The sequence below is a fragment of the Drosophila navojoa genome, chromosome X (assembly GCF_054131105.1).
Source record: "Drosophila navojoa isolate 15081-1374.11 chromosome X, UAZ_NAV_1.0, whole genome shotgun sequence".
NCBI classification, from domain to species: Eukaryota; Metazoa; Arthropoda; class Insecta; order Diptera; family Drosophilidae; genus Drosophila; species Drosophila navojoa.
In genome coordinates, this window is record NC_142895.1 from 10,769,999 (window position 1) to 10,785,910 (window position 15,912).

The 15,912-nt window shown below is 39.6% G+C and overlaps 1 protein-coding gene across 7 annotated transcripts in view; it reads left to right on the top strand.

Annotated features, from left to right (window-relative positions):
• mamo (maternal gene required for meiosis) overlaps positions 1 to 15,912 on the top strand; it is a 163,748-nt gene that overhangs the window by 46,113 nt on the left and 101,723 nt on the right. Inside the window, exons 1-3 of one of the 7 annotated variants that reach the window (XM_089263419.1) lie at positions 1,502 to 1,660; positions 2,347 to 2,579; positions 7,085 to 7,156. The exons of 2 other annotated variants lie outside the window; for them this stretch is intronic. The gene's annotated coding sequence lies outside the window, so the exon portion shown is untranslated. Of the gene's footprint in view, positions 1 to 1,501; positions 1,661 to 1,801; positions 2,218 to 2,346; positions 2,580 to 7,084; positions 7,157 to 15,912 lie in introns of those variants that run through there. 4 more of the 7 variants (XM_089263418.1, XM_089263421.1, XM_089263420.1 and 1 more) reach the window with 4 other exon arrangements.

Here is a 15,912-nt window from a genome sequence, read left to right on the forward strand (position 1 = left end):
TCAAATTTAGTTTCAATTCTTAACGATTTTTTCCCTTTTGCGCACTTCACGCAAACGTCACAGCGCAAACAATACATGCAAACATGTACAGCTATCAAAACATAAATATATGTAATGGTGTGTGTGTGTATGCGTGTGTATGAACATTCTCACAAGAATGTGGAGAAGTGTAGACTTGCAATTTCTTTGCGCTCCTCCTCTGCACTAGTTCACATTCTCCATCTCTTTTTGGCTGCATCAGCGCATCGCATGCGCCACGCTCCTTACTCTCGCATTGCCCATCGTCTTCCTTCGATTTCTTCGTCTACATTTTCGCCTATTGTCATGCAGTTTTGCGTCTTTTGATGTTGCCTGCCTGCCTGCCTGTGCTTGCGCATTATTTTGGTTTTAGTTTTGGTTTTGGTCTTGCTTTTCTATTTTGTTTTCTGTATTAGCAATATTTGCGCAACTAAGCAAAAAATAGCAATGCAAAAAAAGCACAGAAAAAAGGCAAATACCGCACCGCATTTGTATAAAAATTGTGTTTGGCAATGAAAACGGTTGAACATTGGCTTTCACACACCCTCATATACACACATACACACACACACACATGCGAGCTTTTCGTGGCGTTTTGCCGTTTTCCCAAAATTGTGTTTGCTGTTTTTTTCTCGCTGCTTTGCTTTGAGCACACATGCACGAACTTGTTTTGTTTTTAAGAATTTTAACAATTTGTGCACTTTCTTTTGTTTGCGAACAAACATCACACAGGCATGTAGGCATGGAGGGGGGACGCGGCATGCGCGAGCCGGCGCATGTTGGCGGCAGTGGGGCATGGCAACGTCAACGCTTTGGCAGCTATTGCTGCTGCTGCTGCTGCTGCTGCTGCCCCGTTTGGGTCAAGTTTTCAAGGGCACGCGCGTGCAATATGCGATTGCGCTGCCGATGGCCGATAGCAGGGCGTCTTCGGTCGACGGTCGGGCGGCTGCAGTCTCTCGAAAGCTGTGCGAAGAGTGCGATTATGCATACGAGGCGACGGGCGCTCTCAGCAGCACACGTCTAATGCGATCAGTTACACTTGCCAACTAGAAAGCTAAACATACACACACATACACACACATGCATACATTCATGGGCTGGCACACACCAACACACGCGAACGCACACACGCGCTGGCTCTTTCGCACGCGTTTGGCCTTGCACGCTGCTGCGTCACCCGCTGCACTTCCGCACACACACAAAATTCGCACTGCTCTCTCACGCTTACGCTCACGCTCGTGCTCGCGTTCTCTCTCCCATTTAATTTTGCCGTATCTCTCTTATGCGCTCTCACCACACAGCGTGCGCTCTACATCTAATGCGAGTGCAATTGTCGCAGCGACGTCGCGTCGTCGAAAAGTGAAAAGCTTGCAAAATAGAATGCGAAAATCACACACACACATACATGCATACATACAAATAGTAGGAACAGCAACAGCAAAAGACCGCGTCGTCGCTGCGTTAGAATCGTTTTGTACGCCAACGCCAACTGCAGTAGCGTCGCTGCCGGCGTCATCGTTGCTGTCGCTGTTGTCGTTACTCGTTTTCATTTCGCCTGCGGTTTCAGTTGTCATTTTACTACAGTCGCTGTTAGTTATTTGTGTGCGTCGTCGTCGTCGCCGTCGCTGACGTTGCATTCTAAGTGGGTTCTCGACTTGAAGCGCACGCATCCACCCGCAATCAGCAAAACAAACAACAATTTACGCACTTTTTTTTTTCTTTTTTGGCACATCTTTGAGCGATTTTGTTTTCGTTTTGGTTAGATTTTGTGTCTCCTTATTGTCAATTTCCGCTTTGACAGTGCGCTGCAAAAAGGCGCGCAAAAACGCGTGCGTCGCTGCCTGCTGCCCGCTGCCCGCTGCCCGCTGCATGTTGCATGCTGCAGGCAGCTGGTTGCGATCTCAAGGCTAAGCGCGTCACACACGATTGTTGTTGGTTTTGCTGTGAGATGCGGGAGGGAGCTGTGAGTGGCTCGTGTTACGTTTCGCTTACGTTGCCATCGCCGTCGCCGCCGCCGCGTCTGCGTCGCGCCAGCGTCGCGCCAGCGTTGCGTCTGCGTTTGCGTCAGCTTAGCAGCAGCATTGCGTCTACGTGTTCATATGCGCAAATTCCTTTGGACGCAGTCCGTGCCGTTTGCCGTTTGTCGTTTACCGTACACACAAATTTACCGTTGTTGCCTGGCGCTCTGCTGCTATAGCTGTAATTGCGAGCAATTTAGCTACTGCTAACTGCTCTGCTTTAATTATTTTGTATTTTTTTTTCGTGTGTTTCCCATTTATTTAATTCTTGTTTTTTTTTTTCCTCTGATTTTTTTTTTTTGTCGCGTAGCGCACAAGAAATGAACGCCACGTTTTTCCTATAATCATAGAACGAGAGAGGGTCAGTGCGAGCGAGAGAGTGGAAGTGAGAGAGATAGAGAGAGAGAAAGAAAGAAAGAGAGAGAGAGTGAACGAACTGTTTTTCTCCAACATTTGTGCAAATAAAATTTGTTGTTTGTTTGTAGTTTACAACAAATTCTTTATCGTGTGTGTGTGTCGCTGCCTGCTGCATAAGCAAACAGGGTGAGTCAAGTAAATAGCAAATGATGCGAATTGCCATAAATCGTGAGCCTAATTAAAAACACGGCATGGCGTATACGCTATAACACAGCTCACATAACGTATACGCATCTCGTTCACAATTTTCTTCAAATATATTTCGTTTCAGCTAATAAGCCGAAGATCATTTCATTGGCATTGTATTTCGATTCCAATGAATGGAATCGTCTATATGAAGCGCGGTGTCTGGGTAGAATGTTTGGATATACGCACATACATACATACACACATATATGAAACGTTTATTATTTTTTGGGAGTACTTGAGTATTGAGTGTGACTGAAATTTTATTGATTTTATTTTATTTCATTTTCCCATTTCTCAACTATCCTCCGCGTCATCTTTGAAATATTAGCTATATCATCAGTAAAAATCGAAAATCATCTAGCAATATGTGTATATATATTAGATTGATATCTATACCTAGATTGAGATCGTTTTCTTTAGGGTATTCGAACTAAGAAATATATAAATCGTATCATGTAGGGATGGTAAGATATAGATATACATAGATCTATATCTAAGATATAGATATACATAGATCTATATCTAAGATATAGATATACATAGATCTATATCTAAGATATATATATATATATAGATCTATATCTAAGATATAGATATACATATCGATAGATATTCCTAGAAGACGTTCCATTTTCTAGGGTATACGAATTTCTCAAATCTCTTAGCTATATACGCTTAGTTTTTCTCAAATGCAAAGTTCTTGTTGTTGTTGCTCTTTTATCAGCTCGATCGCCTGTGACGACTCTTATCAGCTTAATTTGCAAGACAACAAAAAAGAAAAGAATAAAACGAGAATTTGGACATGAAAATAGATTTAGAATTAGAAATGTGAAATTTCAAATGCATATGCAGGTAACGGTGCGTTGCCAGCAGCGCTGCCGACGTCGGCACTTTCTGATAAGCTTGGGTGTAGGTAGTTGGTGGGTGGGCGATGGGCGGCGGATCGGTCAAGAGGTGGGCGCGTCGTGCACACAAAAACGAGCGAAGGGCGCTTCATATGCGTGATAAGACAGAGAGAGAGAGAGAGATAGAGAGAGAGGGGGAGAGCGAGAAAAGTGTAGCAGGGTGCGAAAACGATCTATTTTTTTTTTGTTTTCTTACAATCAGCAGGTAAACCAGGTGCGATGAGAACAACAACAACAACAACAACAACAACAACAACTACTACTACTACTGCAGCAGCAAGAGCAAGAGAAACAATTGCGTTGCTTTCGCTTAACAATTGTTGTTGTTGTCATTGTGAATGAGTGCTGTTGTTGTTGTTGCACTGCTTTGCTTAATGCAGTGCAACGAATTGCGGCGAAACTTTTTCATCAGCCCACACGAAATGGCAAAGCCCAAAAGCAGCAATACAAACACACACACACACACATACAGAGCTGTAACCGCAAACGTGGCAAACAACATCAGTGATGCTAGGGAGGGGCACACAGGTAGAGTCGATGGGGGGCGGCATTGGCGGGAATGGGCGGGCCAAGAGGAGCAGCGTCGAATTTTCCCACGAGTGCCGCAACGCTTTTCATCAACGTCAGCGCTGACAGACAGCCAACGACAACAGATGCGAATGAGAATAGATGAAATGGCGAGAGAAAAACGACGAAAAAGCAGCAACAACAACAACAACAGCAACAACAGCAACAAGAACAGCGAGAGAGATCGCGAAAATAAGAAGAGAAAAACAAAATAATAGTAAAACAAATGCAAGCAAACGACAGACAGAGAGCGAGAGAGGGAGAGAGAGGTAGACAGAGAGAGAGAGAAAGAGATACAGAGATAGAGAGAGAGAGAGAGAGAGAGAGAGAGAGAGGCAATGCTCAGGTGTGAATCGCATTTGGCTCTGATGCACAGTTTCTCAGTTTACTCAGGTTGCCCGCCCTTACGCCCACACACACACACACACACACACACATAAAGTCGCACGCCTCAAGCGTCCTCTCAAGACTCATAAATTTGATTCAATTACAATTGCCTATAGGAAAAACGGTTAAGGGAAAAGCATGAAAAGTCGTCTCATGTGGCAAGGGCGAAGTGAGTGGAAAATGTGAGAAGATATATATGTACATTGATATATATCATTAGATATATATTAATAATTATAATCCTATTTAGATATATTTAAATTTTAAATACATATTATTTATAATCTTATTTAGATATATTTAATTATTTTACTATACATATATGCATACATTTATTTTATAGGTACAATATATAGTATTAAATTATTATTATTAAAATTATCATTAAAATAAATGTATGCATGTATAGTAAAATAATTAAATATATCTAAATAAGATTATAAATTATAATATATATATATAAAATTTTAAATATGTATATCTTTGTTTTTTTTTGTTAATATAGTTTTATTGCAGCTTTTGTCGTAAATTCTATAGCGCATTTATTTAAATATATCTAAATAGAATCATAATTATTTATATATATCTAATAATATGGTGAATATATAATATTATGCAAATTATAATTCATCTTTATAAATCATCAAATTATTTCAATTTATTATGTTGCTTAGATTTATTTAAATATGTTTTTAAAGTATAAAATTCATTTATTAATTCGAGAAAATCTTGAATGATCATGTATGTATATGTATGAAGAGCAGCAAGACGGATACTGCAAAAAAAAAAAAAAAAAAAAAAAAAAAAAAAAAAATTAGAAAAAAATTTATATTATTATTACAATTGATATTGATAATAATATTATTATAATTATATTTTTTTATATTGATATTAATATTATTATTCTTTTTTCTTTATATACAGTAGAGTCGTAGTCTCAGTTTTTGTTTTCGATTTACACAGAAATTCAAGATAGAATTTTTTTTCAATTTTTTTTTATCGAGTGTCGCCTGTATATATTTACGTATATATGTATATTCATATATATCTAAATATTTATATACATATACATATATATATTTATTTTTTTTTTTTGTATATTTCAACTGTCAGTGCATCTCCGCTTTCGGCTTGAGTTTCTATTGTTTATTTTTTCTTATATTTTTTTGCATTCAATTTTTTTTGTTTTGTTTATTTTTTTTCTTGTATTTTAATTTCAAGCTGCTCTTGTTGTTGTGTCCTCTCTCTTTTCCAACGTTGCTGTTGTTGTTGTTGTTTCTTCGTGACGGCGTCGTCATTGCACACAGCAAAAAACATGGGTGTGGGAAAAGTGGGCGGAGCAGCACGAAAAAAAAAGTGCGACGCCGTCGACGTCGTCGTTGGCGGTGGCGTCAACTCTTCGTGTCTGTGTGTTTAGTTGTAATTGCATTTGTACAACAGCTACAACAACAACAACAGCAACAACAACAACAACAACAACAATTTACTATTTGCTGTTTGTGTTGTTTGCATGCGACACGCGCTTAAATTGAATTGGATCATATCTGCCTTTATTTCCTCTCTCTCTCTCTCTCTCTCTCTCTCTCTCTCGCTCTCGCTCTCACTCCCTCTGTCGTTGCTTATGTGCTTCCCCCTTCAAAATGCATTTGGCGAACAAGCAAACGCATTGTTGTTGCTGTTGCTGTTGTTGCTGTTGTTGTTGTTGTTGTTGTTCTTAACTGCATAAAAGTAAATTGTGGCCACGCCCCGTCGCTGCCTTTCTCTCTCACAGAAATTAGTTAGTTAGTCAACTGGTCATTCGAAAGTTGTTTGTTTCACGCTCACTCGCTCACGCTCTCTCTCTCTCTCTCACTCTCTTTCGCTCTCCTTCACTCCAATATGAAGCACATATGTCACTTGGAGCAGCCATCTTCTCGCATTGCGTATACGCCCAGTTGGGCGCATTTGCCATAATTTCATTAGGCCACAATTGATTTGCTTGCCACGGCAATCGGCAATTGGCAATTGGCGTTGCAGTCGCAGCTGCAACTGTTGCTGCTGCTGCTGCGCGCATTTTGAACTTGCCACACATTCGATTTGATGAATGAGTTTAATCAATTTTCACAGCAGCAGCAGCGGCAGCAACAGCGGCAGCCGAGGCATTGTTGCTGTTGCTGCCCCTGATTGTTGATTGTTGCACAGTTGCACGGGCCGCAAGTGTCTGTTGCACTTGACTCTGAATCGCTATTGAATTGTGCTTAATTGCAGTTTGCACTTATGCAATTGAGGCTCGGCCAATCCAATGCATACTCATCACTCGCCCTCTCTCTCTCTCTCTCTCTCTCTCTCTCTCTCTCTCTCTTTATCTTTACACACAATGCGCGGCGGCATTTCGCTTTGTTGTTCCGCTGATCGATGGGCTCCTTATATGTGTGCGTGTGCGCGCGTGTGTGTGTGTGTGTGTGTGTGTGTGTGTGTGTGTGTGTGTGTGTGTGTGTGTGTGTGTGTGTGTGTGTGTGTGTGTGTGTGTGTAAGCCACTTCTATGCTACCCTTTTTAATACCTTTATCTAATTGCCATTCTTTCTGTTTCTCTCCATTTACAGGTAAGTGCGCACCTGGAACTGAGCGTCCATTAAGCTGTCGTCATATTATTTCGTTTCGGGATATGCATCGCGGTGAGCCAATGGAATACTAAGCAAGAAAAACTCCTGCCTAGCTTTCCCTAAATCTTTATATATATTTTACTTGTATATTTCTCTATATTTCCCTCTGCATTTCTCTTTACTTATCTCTATATTAAAATATGTGAATATGATATGATACATATAGCTCAATTTAAATGAAAACTAGAGAGGATCTATTTCTGTCCGTCCGTATATTCGTATATGCTATTATATACCTATCGTATACACATTGTATATCTATCGTCGGTCTCTTGTGTACTCATAGCATACCTCTCATGTGTTTATCGTTCGCCTAATGTGGACCCATCATATACCTAACTTATTCACATGTACCTATAGTGCGTCTATCGAACTCTAAAATACCTTTCATATGCCTATCCTATACTTATCGCATATCGATCATATACCTATCGTGCGCCTATCGTTGACTTATCTTATACCTTTCGTATACCTATCGTATACCTATCATATACCTTTTATATTCTCTCATATACATATCGTATATCTATCGTATACCTTTCGTATACCCATATATGTATGCATATATATATATTAAATATATATCCCATACCCCGTATCTAACTATCGTGCGATTTTCGTTAAGCTATCAGATACTATCGTATATCTACCTACAATTATTGCTATTTCTATTGTTATATTTGGCTCATATAAATCGATTCTTTTTTTTTTTTTTTGGCTAACAAGCAAAGTAGCAGACATTTTTCAACACTGTCTATAAAACTCACAATCATATGAGACATATTTCTGAACAATATTAACCGTCTAAATAGGTATATTTAAAGTAATCCTTTGCATTTGTAAGGATTATAAGGCAACACAAATGCCAGCTTGAGTCTTTCATCGTTTTACAACACTATACCAATGCAACTTGGCTATGTGGCTTGCCTAAATTGCCTGCCGAGTGCATATTACAAGAGCATTGCCATTAGATGTTTCAGCTCATTGGATTCGTCGCCGTTTTACAACACTGTTTCAGCACAACTTTTGTCTGTTTATAGCCGAAAGTGAAAGCAGAGCAGTTGTTCTAAAGCGCAACTACCTGACCGATGCAGAGGGTCGTCGTTCCGTTATTTGCTTGGCCCTCGTTGCGTCAGCTGCTCTCATCGCTGACCCAATTTCGCGAGCCGAGGGGAAGATTTCTATCAGCTAAATGAGTGTTTGGGCAACCCTTCGCTCCCAGTGAAAGTTGTGTGTGGCGCGTGCAGTGGCTGTGGCAGTGGCAGTGGCAGCAGCAGCTGCTGATGCAGCAGAGGAACAGTTCCTGGCCAATTGTGCAACGTATCTATGGAATGTGCCGTTAGGTTGCTTCCGCTTAACGGTCAACATTTTCGTTTTCTTTTTGCTTTTAATTTTTGGGTATATACATATATGTGTTGTTTTCTGGCTAGGGTAGGGGTGCAACTTTCACTGGCAGCTGCCTGCCCAGTCAGTTGTTGCATGCCACATTCCGTTAGCCATAAAAGCTGGCATCAATCATATAGCCGGCAGTTGAGTGGAACGTGTGGCAAGGCCTCGCCATCGCCATCGCCATCGCCGTCGTCGTCGTCGTCGTTGCTGCCACGAAAATGGGGCGTTATCGCTCTTAATGACACGTCATTTGTTGCAAGTTCTGCGGCCGCTCTCTGTGGCAACTTATTAGATTTGCCACATGCCAAACGATTCATCTTTTAATTACCGCGCTGAAAGCGCGCATTTTTCAATCGCACATCGATTCCAGCCGCAATCTGCGACTGCGCGCCGGCCACTCGCTCGCACTCCATCTCTCTCTCGCTCTCTCTCTCTCTCTCTCTCACTCTCTGTCTCTGTCTCTGTTGCACTGACTACCCACGCATGCCTGAGCAATTTCGCTGTGCGCTTTGCACTAAAATAAATCTGCTGCGATTTGTTTGTTTGCACAAGTCGCCGCCGAGTGCCAGAGTTGCAGGAGATGCATACGTCTCCCCCCTCCCCCCGCTCCCCCCTTCCGACTCCTTCACTTGCCACCCCGTTAAGCGCCTGGGGGCCCGCACTAAATATTACCAGCCTGCTTAGCTCGGCCTATGCCATGTTAACTTCCACACACACACACACATACACACAGACATAGATATGTAGATACCCTGTAAATGTAACAGAGCAGGGTATGTTGCATTTGTCTAAATTAGCATTGATAACAAAATATATATAGAGATGAGTATAGAGTGAGATGATGTATATAGAGATAGTATATAGAGATGAGTATTCGTTGCAAATTAAATTAATATATATAATATAATATATTAATTATATATAATATATTTTCATGAACTTACAGCTCTTTTCTTGAAAATAGAAGTACAGTTGTGTTCACCAAGCACTAGGTGTTATATGTTCCTTAGACATTTGATCAGCTTGATGAGGAAGATTATGAAAAAATCTGTTAGAATGGTTATCCATATATCAACCTTATATGCATATGTGTATCCTTAAGTCTTTATATTGATCTTAATATCAAAGTGAAAGCAATTTTAAGCATCTACCATATAGATAGTATATCTAGATCTTCATTTGAAAGGGATAGTATTTTTAAGCATTCACTAAATAGACGTAAACTATACAGACAATATATATAACCAACTTACTTCGCTTCATTATATATAGAAATTGGTATATATTTTGAAAGTTGTGCACTGTATATGGATAGTTATTTACTAAAAAGCTCAGATCTAGCTACTAAATTTCATTTACATATATTTAGTTTTCATATATATACACGTTATATATGTATGTATATACATATATGTGTATCCAAATTAGTAACTTCTTTCCAAATTAAATCATTTTGGCACAAATTACATCAGTTCAACTTTTACAGGGTATATTGTTGTCATGCATTCACTATGCTCTCGCATGTTTACGTTGTTTTTATTCATGTGTCTCATTTCCTCTTTCATTCACACGCTATCTAACTTGTATCGCTCTCTCTCTCTCACTCGCTCGCTCGCCGCCCCCTTCTTCCCCTCTCTTTCTCTTTCTCTCCTGGCCGGGTGTTATTTATCATAAAAAATTGCTCAGATTTGTTTTGCGACGGCAAAGACATGACGCTCATTTGTTAGCAAACGAACTGGCAACGGGCAAAAACCGAGCCGAGGAGGTACTAGCACAGGTAGAGTCTGTGGGTGTGGGGAGGGGGGAAGGTGGTATTGGAGGGGCGCTGGACTGTGCAGCGGCTTGACTACGGCTTTGGCACAGGCCTCAGCAGCAGCTGCCTCAGCAATGAGTCTCTGCCGCCTTCCGCTCGGCCTGCTGCTCGTACGCTTTCACTCTAGGCGTTTTTAGTCAATATTATAAATACCCTGTAGACGTGCCAATGATCGGCATGACTGACTGACGTGTGTTGGTAACTTGGCCCAGCAGGTCATGTTTGGCAGGAGAAGTAGTAGAATATATGAGAAATATCATATAGATCTGTACACTATATCTGATATATTCTAATAATATTTGACAGTACCTCAGCTATAATGTATTTTTATATATATATATTATAGATATTGAATATACCCTATGTATATCATATATCTGTGAGCCTATCTATGTCATATATACCCAATAGATCCCACTGTATTTCCAGCTTACTTGAAATTACCTTACGCAAAATAAATTTCAGCTGTAAAATATCCATATGTATGTCTCTATATTATATAGTGCATATTATAAATACTCTTAAAAATATCTCATATATATATTCTATACCCTCTATACATAGCCAAATATCCTATATATATCCTATTATGTTTCGGGCATACTTTCAATTATTTTTGAAATAAAATATAGACATATTTTCGACTTATTATATACATATATCGAGAGATATATCTTAGATAGATATCTTATGAAGTTGAAAAAAAGAAGATATTAATGCTATTCACTATATGCATATACCCTATATATCCTATTAAATTTACAGCTCTTTCGAGCTATAAGATAGATCTATCTATATTATATAGTGCATATTATCTCTTTGAATATCACATATATACCCAAATACTAGGGTATTCATACACATTTCCCATTAAATTTCTCACCCAAAACTATTCTATACAATTCATTTTGCTCTATATAATATACACATATAATTTGTATATAGTACAGACCCACATATATATATCAACTGACTAATCATGCTCTTATCAGTCAGCATTTTACTTTTCTCTATTTCACACTCTCACTTTTGCTCTATCTCTGCCTCTATCTACATCTCTCTCTCTCTCTCTATCTCTATCTCCCACTCGTACTAGACCATGTTCGCCTTTACAGGGCATCTATTGGTCGTGCATTTGCAGTGCTTTGCCATGCCATTATTATTTGCCGAGCGTAGTATTTTTGTGTGCAAATTGTTGCTCTACGCTGGCGTCGTGTGTTCTTATTTTTAATAAATGCAGCCGCCGACTGTTGCCAAAGTTCAACGCAAATATAATCTGTCAAATAATTTATCAGTGTTTGCTGACGATGAGACGAAGAGCAGCAACAACAGCAGCAACAGCAACAGCAACAGCAGCAGCAGCAGCAACAACATTGAGACCTCGCTGTCTGCGCCTGTTGCCTTGTGCAAAGTTCACTTCGAGTGCTTGACAGCAACAATTCGCATCGATAAAGAAATGCTTTCTTTTACCAACAGCAACTGTTGCTGCTGGTGCTGCTGTTGCTGCTCTATTGTTTATTTTTGGAAGCGGAATCTAATGATGCGCCTTCAAGTGTTCTCAACAGTTTCTCGTTTGATTGCACTTGTTGCTGCGACTTTCAGTTTGCAGATCCTTCAGCAAAGACTTTGATTGTTGCTACCAGCAAGGCAAGAAGAAGCAGCACTCTTAGATTTTAGATCTCTTCCAAGCTCTCGCTGCTCCATTTATAGATTCCATCTGTGAACTAGTTCAATTCGCTCTTGTGCGCTTCGCCTATTGTCAGTCTTTTGTTTCGTTGCCATTTCGTTGTCGTTCCAGTTCCATTGCGTTCCCATGGACTTTGTCTCGGCATGCGTTGTAAAATGTGTTTCAATTGTTTGTTTCGCATTTGGCTAGAACGAGCGACGATCGCCGCTCGACTCTCTCTCGATGTCTCTCCCTCTCTCTCTCGCTCTTTTTCGTGCTTCTCTGTGTATGCTCAAACGATTAAATTATCTCAAGGTTGCACGCGCGCTATTTTATCTGCCTCTTCTTCAGTTGTTGCCTGCTCTGCGCTATTTTCTGCGCTATTCATTTTCCTTTTCGTTTCCGCTCGCTCAGCTCGCTCGGTCTGTCCCCATGCCCCAAAAGCAAAACAAGAGGAGGAAAAAAAGAAATGCCTTGGCATGCACTTGGCCATATTCGTGTGGCCATGACTGTCCTTTGGAATCGTCTACAATATATATATATATATATAGATATATGTGATTTATTTTATTCTAAATAAATATTTATCCATCATAAAAAGTCTGAAACTATGCAAATATTTTTATGAATTTTTTTTTATTTTTTAAATATTATAAATTATTACTAATTTGTTTTTTTGTTTTTAGTTATTTACTTATAAAATTCAAAATATTTTATTTTATTGTTAATTATTTATTTTTAGTAAACAGCTTTAAATTTTATTTTAAAAATATATTTTTATTGATATTTGTGCTTTTACCATAATCAAATGGAAAAAAAATTCCTTAACCGAAATTATTAATTTTCAATAACTTTTTATATATTTTGAATATTAATCAATTAATATTAATTAAATATTAATAATAAATAATTTTTTAAATTAAATTTAATTTAATTTAGTTCAAAGAATTATTTTTTCCATTTAATTATGTTAAAAGCAAAACTATTAAAATATATTTATTATTACAGTAATTTGATAAAAAATAGCTAAAATAAATTTTATTTCATTTGATTACAACTTATTTTCTTAATAGTCAAATTTTCTAAAATATTTATTAAAAAATTTAAATTTTCAATCTAATTCCGGCAAATAAATGCAGCTTAGCAACTGAGAATTGCTGCAGCATTTAGCATTGTCTGGGCCAAGCCTGGACTGTGTTGCTCAGGTTAAGGCAGAGGCACTGTTGGGGCACTGCCTGCCACAGATTGGCCCCGAACATGCTGGGGAGGGGCAGGGCGTTGGGGACATTTGCCTTTGCGGTGTCTGGCATTGTTACCCAGAGACCTACAGAGAGTGCTGTTGCTGCTGTTGCTGTTGTTGCTGCTGTTGTCGTTGTCATTGTTGTTGCTGTTGTTGGTGTCAAAAGCTGGTCGAAGGCCAGCGAGATTGCGGAAGCTGCAGCAACCACAAAAGGCAACTGTTGTTCTTGTTGTTGTGGATGCTGCGGCTGCCGTTGCTGTGGATGTTGTTATTGGACACCTGTTGTCCCTGCATCGATTTATCGCTCGTGTTTGCTGTTGCTGCGGCTATGTTGCTGTTGCTGTGCTGGTGTTGCTGTGGCCAGGCGTCTGAGTTGTAATCGTGCCGTTTATGATGATGGCCACTTGCCGCTGCTCGCCTTTTATTGCTTTTCGATTGCAGCGTGTGAATTATGATCCTACAAGAGGCAGCAACAGGTTGCTCGGTTGCTGTTGCTGTTGCTGTTGCTGTTTACAGCGTTCACGTGCTCAGCTTTGGCTTTGATATTGAGCGGCAACAGGTGTCGAATTGCAACAGCAGAAACAAAACATTTGCCCAGCATTAACTGTAACAGCAACAGTTGCTGCTGCAATAATAATACATGTGCAGCAATCCATTCATTAAGAACAAGAGCAACAACAACATTCCAGCAGCAGCAGCAGCAGCAGCAACAGTTGCTCGTAATCATTAACAACAAAAGCAAGAGCAAAGTATGTCGAGTGCTGCTGAATGCAGTAGCAACACTTGCACAATCAACAGCAACACATAGCATATGTTGCTGATAGTAACAAGAGCAGCAACAATAATAACAACAACAACAACAATGACAATCGCATGAAACTTAAGCCGAGCAATGGGCGACGGCTGATGCTGCTTGGCTTGACACCTACGCAGCTAGCTGCAACCGCAGCTGGTTGCTGCTAACGATGCGCGCGTGTCAGCAACATGTTGCTGCTGCTGCTGCTGCTGCTGCGTATTTCGTATCATTAGTCAAAGCAACGCGACACACAAGAAAAAGAAAGCAAAGCAAAGCAACTGGCAATCAGCAGCAACTGGCAAAAGTTGCCCAAATCAATTGCTGCCGTTGCAGCAGCAGCAACAGCAGTTGCTGACACAATCAACAGCAGCAGCAGCAGTTGCAGCGACAATGGCCAAACTCTTGGCATGATTTATGGCCAGGCATTTCTCGTAGCTCACCCACACAAAGATGCGGCGCACACCAGCAACACACACGCTAATTGTGTGTGAAAGCAGCAGCAGGAGTCGCAACAGCAGCAGCAGCAGCAGCGGCAGCAGCATTGCTCATACGCCCACGTGTACAGCAACAACAACTACGATCGCATTACCATTCCTTGGCATATTTAGCATTCGCATAGACGCAATCATAACCATAAACAGTTTTTGCCCACTTTTTTGTTTAGCCTTTTTTCATTTCATTTTTGGCCTTTTTTTTCCTTTTGACCATTTTAGCAACGGGCAACATTTTGTGTGCGCGGCTTAGCTTATTTTGAATAAACGTAAAGCCGAGCGACGCTTTTGGTCAGCTGCTGCTGCTGTTGCTGTTGCTGCTTGCCCCCGCCGCCCATAAAAGGCGTTTGTAAGTGCTACTGTTTATCCAATGTGCCTAACGGTATGAAAATGCGCCGCATAATTTACGCAAAGCGAAAAAGAAGCAAAATGTGAAAAAGAAATAGAAACAAAAACGAAAAATTCGCAAACAGCTGCCGAAAATAACGTTTCACACACACACACACACACACACGCTGGCTGGAAAAGCTGCGGCGCGCTTTTCACTTTTCACAAATGGCCATGCAAATTACAAGACACATTAGCCGAGTCAACAATCCTACGCCTAACCCAAAAATGGGAGCAACTACAACAGCAACAGCAGCAACAGCAGCAGCAGCAGCAGCGGCAGCAGCAGCAGTAGCAGTAACATGCCGCATGCCGCATGCCGCATGCCACATGCATTTTGCCTAGTCAGGCGAGAGAGCAGTTTACAGTTTACAAAACGGAAATACGCCAAAAATATGTTTACAGCAGCTGCTAAGCGGCCATTGGAATTGCTGCTGCTGCTGCTGCTGCTGGCAGCGGCAATTGTTGCTAGAGTTGCCAGCACAAAGTTTATTAAAGTATCTTCTCAATATATATTTATTTTAACTGAACTTAAATTTTCAATTTAATATTTTTCATATTTAAAAATTTGTTTATTGCTCAACAAAAATATATAAAAAATATTTCGTCTTTGTAAGTCAAATTTATAATATAATTTTTATAAATAAATCATAAATTGAAAATAAAAAAATATAAATGAAAAAAAGTGTAAAATATATATACATTTTTTAACTAAATCAGAAAACCGGAAAAGAAATCATAGAACCTAAAAAAAAATTGGTTACTGTTTTTAAATTAAAATTTTATTTTTCGAAACAAATTAAATGGCATCTATCAAGTTGAAAATTCAACAGATTTTTTCGCATGACAATAAAAACATGTATTCTTTTTAATTAACTTTATTTTAATTTACTTTTTTATGAAATTACTAATGCATCTTTATTTTTAGTTTACTTTTTCATAAAATTTTACATAAAATATATAGTAGATTTTTTAAAAATTGATTT